This window comes from Hemicordylus capensis, chromosome 3 (genome assembly GCF_027244095.1).
Source record: "Hemicordylus capensis ecotype Gifberg chromosome 3, rHemCap1.1.pri, whole genome shotgun sequence".
In the NCBI taxonomy this organism is placed as follows: Eukaryota; Metazoa; Chordata; class Lepidosauria; order Squamata; family Cordylidae; genus Hemicordylus; species Hemicordylus capensis.
In genome coordinates, this window is record NC_069659.1 from 123,672,717 (window position 1) to 123,684,627 (window position 11,911).

The window sequence follows — 11,911 nt, forward strand, 5'->3', positions numbered from 1 at the left end:
GAGATCATTTCAGATGATTTTTTTATTCATATGTGATCAGGGAACTCAGGTTCAGAGTGGCTGGTCATGGCTGTTTGCATGGCTCAACATTGTGTGGTTATGTGGAAGCCTTCTTCCATCTTTTGCCTGCCCCCTTTCTCTCCCAGCTGTTAGCTTGATTCTGTTCTTCCCTCAGTTTGTAACTCTCAAGGTTGTTTCAGCGGGAATACTCATGTCAATAAACCAAAGCTGTAGCTTTGTTTAAAATCCTCTTTTTAAAAAACAAAACGTGTTTCCCCCAAACCTTCATAGAATCCTATGGGGGGTTTGGGGAAATATTAAAAATTTGTTAAAGATCACCCATTTCTTTTATGGGTTGGGTAGTAGGTAGCAACCATCATGCCCTTCCACACAACCCACTTTGGTGTCCCTAGGAGCTACCCATGGGAAACAGTGAGGTGTTTCGAGTTTCCCTATTGTTCCCTATGGCTAGAACAAGCTGCACTCACAGTGTGCACGCACATTTTGCATTGCAATTTGCAACTTTGCCTTGAAAAACTCTGAAGAAGCACACAGTAAAAGGGAATCTGAATCCGTCCCAACACATAACACATATTTCAAACACAGTTCAAAAATTGCCCAAAAAGAATCACTGACCCAGAATTCACTTCTAGCCTCAGTGCCTGAGCTGCAGTAACATCATTGGCACAAGTTGCTCTCTCACATACAATTATGACTCCCTATTTCCTAGCATTGCAACAACTGCCATAGCAGTCCTGGCCTCAGATTGATCCATCCTTCTCTGCTCTGCATGGAGCAGGGCTGATCATGTAGAAGCATTCTCTGCACCCCCACCAAGCAACCAACAATCATCTGGGGGGAAGGCAAGGTTTGGGAAGTCTTCCCCCACACCTGCTCACCTGCCAGGTAGGTTGTGTGAACAATCCCACTATCGAACAAACAAACAAAACAAACCACAACCCAAAGAACGCTGGCACCCAAGTTCTGTCCTTGTCAATCTGAGATCCAGCAAAACCAGATAGTTATAGCAGCAATAGCACAGCATAGTCATAACCCAGCCACGCTGATGACCCATGTGCATGTGCAGTGGCCTCCAAAATGGCCACCGTGAATTTGGAGAGGACCGGAACATCTCCAAAAGAGGCATAATGGCCGTTGGAAGGTTGTCAGGGGAAGTAGGAACCTCTGGAGGACACACACACACACACACACACACACACACACACACACACACAGGGACTGCAACACCACCACTCCCCAAGGCCTCGGAGATCTTAAATCCACCATTTAAAAAATACCCAGATTGGCCTTGGCCCAGCCCAGGGGCCTGGTCCGGCTAGATGGCAAGCCATTAGACCAGGCCATCTTGATGGAAAACCAGCTCAAGGTCAAGCCTGTTCTCACATCCCTACTTTTTCTAGTTCATTCTGTGCCTTTGCGAGTGGTGCAGAAGCAGCACTGGCAGTACTAGACCTCTTCCTCAGCTCTGCCCAGCTACCTTTTCTTTGCTGCAGCTCCCCTCATAATGGTGCTACATCATAATATAGCACTATTCCAACACCAACCCCAGCACAGCATCCCTACAGTGACTGTTACCAGTATCTACCATATTTCTTTTAGACTGTGAACGCTTATGGAACAGGGGGCATCTTATTTATTTATTATCAATTTTTCCATGTAAATTGCTTCAAGCACTCTTACTGAAAAGCAATAAAACAGTAGTGGTAGTATTAATAGTAGTGGTGGTGGTTGTGGTAGTAGTAGTAGTATTCCTGGGGTATCTTTGATGTAATTATTCCATCCAAGGAGCAAAAATAGCAGCTAGAGTTAGCCACAAGGAGGGGTTTCACTTCCAGTGCTGCTTCATCACCATCTGCAAAAGCACATCATAAAACAAAAAGAAAAGGAAAAACAACACGTACTGTTGTTACCACCAAACAGCAGTAAGCTGCCTCCCTCAAAATTTCTAGGTCACTTCTAACATTTAGGTTAGTTACTGCCCGTCCCAGTCTTCAAATTTTGTTAAAGTTGCTTCCAGGAGAACTTTCAGTCCTCTCTAAAATAAATTTATTATTCTTTAAGGTTTGACAAGTCTCTTTGTTTCCTTTTCTTCAAAAGATTAATGGCTACCTCTCTGGAAAAAGTTTGGAAAGTATATTATACGCCGAGGAGGGGAAACAATATGAACTACTGACATTTTACCACTTGCTGCTGCATGGAGTTTGAAAACCTGCTGAGGAAAGTTCTCAGGCCATGCAGAGGCCAATTGTGCAGGCGCGGCATCCTCCAAAATGGCTACCACACCCGAGGGGTAAGGTCCAAATGGGCCGAAGAGCCAGCCAAATGGCTGGTATGGGCATGAAGGGAGGCCGGCAGGGGAGGGGAAACCTCCACAGACCTCCACCAAAGCCACTACCACCAACTCCTCTGAAGGGGGTAAGTTTAAAAAAAAATCTGCGAACCCCCCCGCCCCCCAAACAGTCAGAGGTGTTCAGTCCAGGGTTGGACCAAACGGGATGGTTGGGTTTGACCCCGAAAGGTCAAACCTAACTGGTTTGACATTGAACACATTCTATGTCGAACCTGTTTGCACATCCCTAAATGTAGGTAGGGATGTATATCCCCATGTTCGTTCCACTGAAAATAATGCAGTGTTGATGGATTGTACTTACATGCATGTGTGCATTCAGATACAGATATTAATCTGAATTACTTTCAAAGCGTTATGGTTTTGAAATGCACAAATGTGCTGGACTTCAGAAGAGGACACTTCTCAAAAATGAGGGGACTTGGTAAGAAGCAAGTTGAAAGGGAAAGTTAGGACAGTCAAATCATTCCAGAAAGTATGGAACTTATTTAAAACCACAGTACTAGAAGCACAGTTGGAATGTATACCAAGGAGGAGGAAAGGTACCACCAAGTTCAGGAGGACACCAGTGTGGCTAACAAGTAGAATCAAGGAAGCTATAAAAGGGAAGAAGACTTCCTTCAGAAAATGGAAGTCCTACCCAAATGAAGAGAACAGGAAGGAACGTAAACTCTGGCAAAAGAAATGCAAGGACACAATAAGGGACGCAAAGAGAGAGTTTGAGGAGGATATAGCTAGAAGTGTCAAGGGGAATAATAAAAACTTCTTTAAAAGTATCAGAAGTAGAAAACCTGCCAGGGAGGTGGATGGACCCTTAGGTGATGAGGGTGTGAAGGGGATTAAGGAGGATAAGGAGATTGCAGAGAACCTGAATGAGTTCTTTGCATCTGTCTTTACAGCGGAGGATACTGACTATATACGCTCTCCAGAATTAAGCATTTCAGGTTTAGCAGCTTAGGAACTGGGCCAATTTGAGGTGACAAGCAAAGATGGAAAAAACCAAAAATTAACAAACCGCCAGGGCCAGATTGCATCCACCCAAGTGTTCTGAAGGAACTCAAATGTGAAATTGCTGATCTCCGAGCAAACAAATATAACTTGTCCCTACAGGGGCTCTGTACCAGAGGACTGGAAAGTAGTCATTGTGACTCCAATTTTCAAAAAGGGATCCAGGGGGATCTGGGAAATTACAGGCCAGTCAGCTTATATTTGGTGCTGGGTAAATTGATGGAAAACATACTTAAGGACAAAGAAAGAACCAGCATGGCTTCTGCAAGGGAAAGTCTGGCCAAGTCTTTGGAGTTCTTTGAGAGTGTCAACAAGCATGTGGATAAATGTGATCTGGTTGACATAGTATACTTGGACTTCCAAAAAGCTTTTGATAAAGTTTCCCACCAAAGGCTCTTGAGTAAACTTAGCAGTCATGGAATAAGGGGACAGGTTCCTGTTTGGATTGGTAACTGGTTGAAGGTCAGGAAACAGAGAGTAGGAATAAATGGACAGTTTTCACAATGGAGGTAAGTAGGAAGTGGGGTCCCCCAGGGATCGGTATTGGGACCACTGCTCTTTAACTTGTTCATAAATGATCTAGAAGTTGGCATGACCAGTGAAGTGGCCAAATTTGCAGATGACACTAAACAATTTAGGGTAGTTAAATCCACAGAGGAATTCCAAAAAGCTCTCTCCAAACTTGGGGAGTGGGTGATAAAATGGCATATGCGGTTCAATGTAAGCAAGCACAAAGTGATGCATATTGGGGCAAACGTTGATGGGATCTGAGCTGACCAGGAGAGAGATCTTGGGGTAGTGATGGACAACTCATTGAAAGTGTGTCTCAGTGTGCAGCAGCTGAGAAAAAGGCTAATTCTATGCTAGGAATCATTAGGAAGGGGATTGAAAATAAAGATGCTTGTATTATAATGCCCTTATACAAATCTCTGGTGTGGCCACATCTGGAGTACTGTGTACAGCTTTGGTTACAGTATCTTAAGAAGGATATTGTAGAACTGGAAAAGGTGCAGAAGAGGGCAACCAAAATTATCAGAGTACTGGAGCACCTTCCTTATGAGGCTAAGCTACAGCATCTGGGTCTCTTTACCTTAGAAAAGAAAGAAAAGCAACTAAGGAGAGACATGATTGAGGTGTATAAAATCTAGCATGGAGCAGAGAGGGTGGACAGAGAGAAATTTTTCTCCCCCTCTCACAATAGAACCAGGGGTCACCCCACAAAACTGAAGGTTAGGAAATTTAGGACCGATAAGAAGTACTTTTTCACACAGCACATAATTAATCTGTGGAATTCTTTGCCATGGGATGTGGTGATGACCACCAGCTTGGGTGGCTTTAAAAATGGGGCACGATGCCTCTGAATACCAGTTGCAGGAGAGCAACAGAAGGAGAGAGGGCAGGCACATACCTCTTGGCTGTGGGCTCCCTAGAGGCATCTGATGGGCCACTGTGTGAAACTTATTTATTTGATTGATTGATTGATTTCTATACTGCTCTTCCAAAAATGGCTCAGGGTGATTTACACAGAGAAATAATAAATAATAAACATGATGCTGAACTAGATGGGCCTTGTGCCTGATCAAGCAGGGCTGTTCTTATGTTCTTATGGGGTGCCACTCTGAGATGGCAAAGTCACTGGGAGAGGGGAATTACAAGCCCCAGCGCATGAGCTGACCTGCCTATTTTCAGATCCTGCCCAATGAACTATGGATTTAGATGCATATCTAAATGTTCCACGTATTAATCAACAACTAGAGCAGGAGGAGAAAGAATCAGCCTGGCTGCTTCAGTAGCAGGGTCATATTTTTTCTCTCAATATGCAATCTCTTGTAAGCAGTTTTGTAAACTTTGGAAATGGTGCGCAAAATAATCCAAAAAGGGGCACAAAGAAAAAGGACCCAGAACAAACTCCCGCCTTTTGACACAATACTAGTTTCAATTCATATTCTGAACCTTGAAAAACCTAGCAGGTTTACTACCAAAGTGATCTTTTTGGTGCATGGGCAGCTATGTGGAAGTTAAGAGACACATGAATACAATAGGCTAGGGCTAGTATCTGACAGCTAGTAAACAAGAGAGAAAGCAACTTTTGCCTTCATTTTTGTCATCATCCCTGTCCCAAATAGAGTTCACAGACAGTTCAGAATCTGGGTCAGCATGACCTAGTTTTATTCCTAGATAAGGCATTTTTCACAATGTCCTAAAATTCACAGAAGGAACCAAGAGCAAACTTGCTCCTGTACATAATAATTTGAAAATTCTTTCTGCCAAACTGATGATACCAATGTGTAATATGCAAGCTAAAGGTGTGAAACGGTGGCTAATAACTGTAAATTACATTCCATTGGCAGGTAGAGAAAGAAACATCTGTCCTAAAAATAGCCAGTTGGGTAAGCATTACACCTAGGGATGTGCACACAACTGGCACAGTCACACAAATGGCCTCTGCACTTTTTCGGAGGCCATTTTAGTGATCTCCACACCTGTGCAGAGGCCCAAACTGAGCCTGAACTGGCCCAGGCTACTCACGGGAGGCCAGTGGGAGAAGCCACTGCCACCCCATCCCCCACTTGTAAGGTACTTTCTTACTCTCCTCCTGCACACTCTACTTTTAGGGAAGCCTCCCTCCCCCTGTTTTACTGGTAAAACGGAATCTTCACCTTTGCCAGTAGAATTCCAAGCCAGCTCGGTTTAAACCAGGCCCAGTTTGGTTTAAACTCGGATCAGATGAGGATGGTCGAGTTCGCCCTCAAACCCTTTGAGCTGAGCCTGCTCTAAGTTGAACCAGCTCAAGCTGAGCTGGCCTACACACCCCTAATCACAACTGGTAATTTAAGGTTTTGTTGGAGAAATGAGCTGGGAACTGATGGTTTTAAACTATAGTCTAAAGAGAGGGGCCTGTGTCACTGTGGATGAGCTACAGAGCAGACAGCTACACCAGTTCTTGCTTATACTGGACGTTACTCCACAAACTCAGAGCATTTCTTGTATGGTCCATAGAAAAGTGGGGCAAAGACAGTGAACTGCGTACTACTTCCACCAACATTTAGGATCACAGGAAGCTGCCTTATACCAAATCAGATCATTGGTCCATATAGCTATTAATTGTCTACACTTATTATTTATTTATTTATTTATTACATTTATAAACCGCCCCATCCAGAGGCTCTGGGCGGTGTACTTACTGGCAGCAGCTATCCTAGGTTTCAGGCAGCAGTCTTTCCCAGCTCCAGAAATGCCAGGGAGTGTACCTGGAACTGTCTGCATGCAAGCCTATGTTCTAACACTGGAAAAAATATAAGGAGAGAGTGGTACTACTCAAAATAACAAAGAAAAAAATACCACCCAATGGAAGAAATAGAAACAATGCCAATATACGTATGAATGGAACTTCTTGAATCAGTTCATTAATATAAGTCACTTATTATAATAAAACACTGAATATACATGAATCACTTGACAAGGTTTCGCGATAAGTCCTTGTTTCCCAATGAGCTTCCTCAGAAGTGAAAGAACAATTGTTATGTCCCAAACGTGATAAACTTTACGTCCTCCCTGGTGTATAGAGTTCTTCAATCCTCCAAAAATGTTTCTTCAATTCCTCCAAAGGGAGTGTAGATTGTATCCAAACATTCTTAGATTTCTCTAAGGGAGTTAGACAGAGTCCTTATAAATACAAAACACAAACCATACATAAAAAAAATTTGCAAAACATGAGAGGAAACATTAACAACGTACTGAAATTCATGTTTACATCAAAGATAATTACCCAAAAGGTGCAACGGTTCACAAACTGCTGCCCAAGCTGACACCCAGTCTTATAAAGCCTGCTCGGATGAACTGACCAAGCTGTCTTACTCCAGTTTTATAACACTCTCAATCATTCTCAGCTGCTGAACCTCCTAATCAGCCACTATCTGGCACTCATCACGCTTAATTAGGGCACCACAATTACAAAAAACAGGATAAGTCTAAATTCATGTTTAAACCATAAGGTGACAGGGAATTTAATCTGTGTATATAAAACAATTCTTGTCTGTTTAACAATCAAATGTTTGATCTTACTGCATCAATGTTACAGTATCTAAATTTTTCTTTTCTAAAGGTGGAAATCACCACAAATTTAAAGTCATCAGGCTGATGACCAGCTAGCAAAAAATGTTCTGTGAGTGGTGCCTCTAATACTCCATTCTTTATTCTGTAGTAATGTTCTAAAATACATTTTTTAACTGGGCGTATGCTGCAGCCAACATATAGCTTTAAACATGGGCACATAATAACATATATGGCATAAGCAGAATTACAATTGGAGAAATCTTCCAAAGGCTTAACATAATTGCCAGTAGGGTGTTGAAAGACTTTAGTGGGCAATGAAAACTTGCACACAGCACACGTCCCACATTTGAAATGGCCCTTAACCCTTGACATACCTAACCTCTCCTGTGGCATATCAGAGTGTATCAAATAGTTAAACAAACTTTTATTTTTCCTGAAGCCAATCAGCAGTGGTTCCTCACAACCTGGAATAATATTAACCAATGGCCACTTTTTTAATTTTATTACTTAGTAAAGAATAATTCAAATCCCCATGTAATCCTGCGTGGTATGGACTTATCTTTGGTCTGAAATAAACATCTCCTCTGAATGCTATCTGCATGTTGTCTCGCTCTCTTAATAATATGCCAAGGATAATCCCTATTTAGCAATTGTACCTCAAGCGTCCTGGCAGATTTCTTATAATCAGAGTCCAGGGTGTTGTTTCTTTTTAATCTGAAGAACTGCCCATAAGGTAAATTATCTTTTAAATAAGAAGGATGAAATGATCTATAATGTAAATATGTATTACGGTCAGTCTCCTTGGTATACAATGATACAGAAATACAATGGTCAAATCCAATATGTACATAGACATCCAGAAATGAAACTCTGGATGAACTTATATGACTCTCAAATTTAATCATTTCATGAATGCAATTAATCCATTCAATAAACGCCTGGACCTTCTCTTTATCCAAAATAATAATAAAAATGTCATCAATGAAACGCTTATACAAAAGCAAATTATCAAAAAATGGATTGTTATCCTTATTGCAAATAATATGGGATTCCAATCTTCCCATGAAGAGATTAGCCAAAGATGGGGCAATAGGGCTACCCATCGCCACACCCTGAATCTGCATGCAAGCCGATGTTCTAACACTGAGCTACAGCCCCATCCTCTAAGAGGAATATCTTACAGGAGATAGTGCTCACATGTAGTCACTCCAGGGTGGACCCTGCTTAGCAAAGGGGACAATCCATGCTGGCTATCACAAGCCCAGTTATCCTCCCCAAAACAAGTTTTTTGCTCCCTTCCAACCAAATCTGAGACCCACCCCCACCTCAGGTAACAAAGCTAGGGTACCATTTAGAGGTGGTTAATTTCATTTCATTTTCAGGTGTGAACATTTGCTATTTAAGTGTATCTCTCTCTCTCTCTCTTGCTTCTATGTTGCAGTCTTAATATGCTGATTCTCTTCTCAGTTTAATGTACTACTAAATTAATCTGAATTAAATAGAACTTCCTAAAATATACTTACATTAGCAGGAAAAGAATATCACAGAAAAAAGTGTTTGACTTCCACAGTTGAAAAACCAGTAATTTGATATTTTGCAAACTACAAATATGCAAGTGACACAATTTTCAATCTATATAATTAATTCCTTTAGAGGCGATGTTTGGAGATGTGACAAGCTCTGCTCCCACTGCAGCCGCGACCAATGCAGGCCCAGAGGAGGTGACATATGCAAGGGCGGGAGGGAGGAGTGTGTGCCAGGAGCTGGTTGGGGCAGTGCATACCAGGAGGCAATTGGGGTGGAGGGCAAGAGGACTGTGGGTGGTGGGAGGAGGATGGGCGGTGGGCGAAGCCCCACCGCCCTGAGGAGGACAATGAGGCAGAGGGAAGCAGTGGCATCGCCTTGAGGAGGAGGGCAAGAGGATGACGGGCAGCGGGAGGAGGATGGGCGGTGGGTGAAGACCCACCTCCCCGAGGACGGCGAGGCAGAGGGAGGTGGCGGGAAGGCCTGGCCCTGGGCCCCCAGGGTGAGATGGCAGCAGCGGCATGGGGGGGATGGCTGGGCCCAACTAGAGGCACAGATGCTTTGTGCCCAGGTCCACTAGTTATGCTATTATTGTGTGTTAATAATGTTGTATTAGGGATTGCTCTGGAGCCCCACCTTCCTTATTTTTGCTGTTAGCTTTCCCCTGATCCCCATGGGAGGAAAAACCTAAAGATAACAATGACTGTCTACCTCTGCTATTAATGTTGAAGTGCAATGTTTGTAAACAATTGTCTTTTATGAGCAAAAACCCATAGACTTTTCTCCTCATGGTATTTTAGATAAAAGTCTGATCTAAATCACAGCTTAGAAGCATGGGAGCTGCCATTTTGAAATAATGCAAAATGCTCAAGCCACTTGGATGGAAGTTTTGTATGTGAACTTTGCAATGGCAATAGCAACACACTGCTATTATATTGCTTAAGCTGGGCCTCAGTCCTGAAGACAAGAAAGAAAAAAGGCAATAAGCCGAACAAACCAATGTTGCCTTTCTCTTAAACTTATGATTTCAGTTGCTGGACAATGAAGCTGTTCACACAACCAAAAACTGGGTATGATGTATCCTGCCCAGGTTTGGGAACTGGGTGTGCTGTGCTTCCAATTTCCGGTTGTGTGGGAGCAAACAATTAGGTAGGAGGAGGGAGAAGTGATTGTGTGGGAGGCAGGAGCTGGATAGTATAGCACTGTCCTGCTCTGCTTTCATGCCCAGCATTTGACCAATTTAGGAGGAAAAGCTGTCCTACCTAATTATTTACATATCTGGAAGGATGGTTAATGGATGTCATTATGTATCAGTTTTACTATTCATGTTTATGTATTTGTCTTATTAAAATAAACATTTAAAAAGAAAAAAGAAAAGCTGTCCTACCAAGCTCCTGTTTCCCACACAATCACAACTCCCTCCTTCTAACAACTTGTTTGCTCCCACACAACTGAAAATTGGGAGTGCATACAGCTTGTAAACCTAGGTAGGACACTTTTCCTACCCAATTTTTGGTTGCGTGAACAGCCTCATTATCCCTTTTAAGGGATCAAGCACCTAATTTTCCTAATTATTAAAATCAGCCTCTCAAAATTAGCACCTAGAAACATGTACAGTATAAACTTTGCAAGTGCTAAATGTGTGTTTGTGTACAATTGACAATACAGTTTCATCATTAGTTAAACACAGGCCAGCGTTAAGGCCAATGAAGAAAAAAAGATAGATCCATTTCATATTATGTGCTGCCGGGGGTGTCTTTGTTATTTGCAGACATTTCATCACTTATCTGGGGAAGAGATTAAGCTTTATGAGCTATATTCACACTTTTAATTAAAAAAGCATGCCCAAAATGGATGGTTCTGAAGGTCAGGCCATTCATTTTGAATAGACTGGCAAAACAATGACATTTCACCACCAGATTTCCAGGGCTTTAGTGATATGTTTTGTGATATTTTGACAAATTAGCTCTAGAGAGACAGCAGAACAATGCTTCAGATATTACACTTATTCATTCATCAACTGGATAAACATCAGGGTTATTAAGAAAATGACAAGTAATTATAACAAATATTACAGATTCTGGGGGGAATGTTACCAAATGTGTCTTTTATAATACGTGTCTTGTGAGTCTCTGCAGTTGTGTGATAATTTCGACATGTGGACAAAGGGACTACTTTATCTGTGAAATGAAAATGTTACTTGCTGAGGGCTCTTCCACATTATCACTTAGAGGCTTGTTTAAATCATCTTCCTTTTCCTGCCAGCCCAGATGAAATGTTTGTATAGTGAAGCAATCATTAGAGTGATACAGATTTCATGGTGCCACACTACCACCAGCTTCATTTCTGAATTACTTGCTTGATCCGGGTCTGAGGTGGAATATTCAGATGAATGCCTCATCGTATGTACCATATTGGACCTGCTGCTACCACAAACTGAAACTGTAGGAAATAATGTTGACTTACCCTGGCTAATATCCTGATTAACTTTTGCTTTTAATTTCAATGGGACTTTCTGAAGTAAACTTAGTCAGGATGTCAGCACCTGCTTTTTAAATATATATGGAACTGATGTTCATATTTGTAGTTTACATTTAAATACAAGGACAAATAAGGATGAACATTTCCTATGGGCACAATATTTTCAGCAATATGCATTTTTGTAGCTTGTCCAAAGAATGTTAACTCTGAGGTGTATTGCACTCTGTATATATCTAGTTAGCCTATTTCTATTACAATATCTATAGAACTCTACTAGTTTTACTTCTGCCGTTAAATATTTGTACAATTTGTACGACACCACTTTTGTATACTTTTCATGTCTATTCCTTCATATTATAATGTAAAAATGGCAAAATCTGATTGACTCTTCTGGTCTCTCCTTAATGATTCTAGTAAGTTGCTTAAAATTCAAATAAATAAATCAGAAATCTGTTTGTGAATAGAATTATATTT

At 41.7% G+C, this 11,911-nt stretch overlaps 1 long non-coding RNA gene across 1 annotated transcript; it reads right to left on the reverse strand.

The window, feature by feature from the left end:
• Positions 1-1,341: 1,341 nt before the first annotated feature.
• On the reverse strand, positions 1,342-7,405 carry LOC128348867 (uncharacterized). The gene is made up of 3 exons (XR_008318392.1): positions 7,146-7,405; positions 6,562-6,662; positions 1,342-1,873 (listed from the first exon to the last, which is right to left on the reverse strand). It is a non-coding gene; the product is annotated as an uncharacterized LOC128348867 (long non-coding RNA).
• Between the last annotated feature and the right edge of the window lie 4,506 nt (positions 7,406-11,911).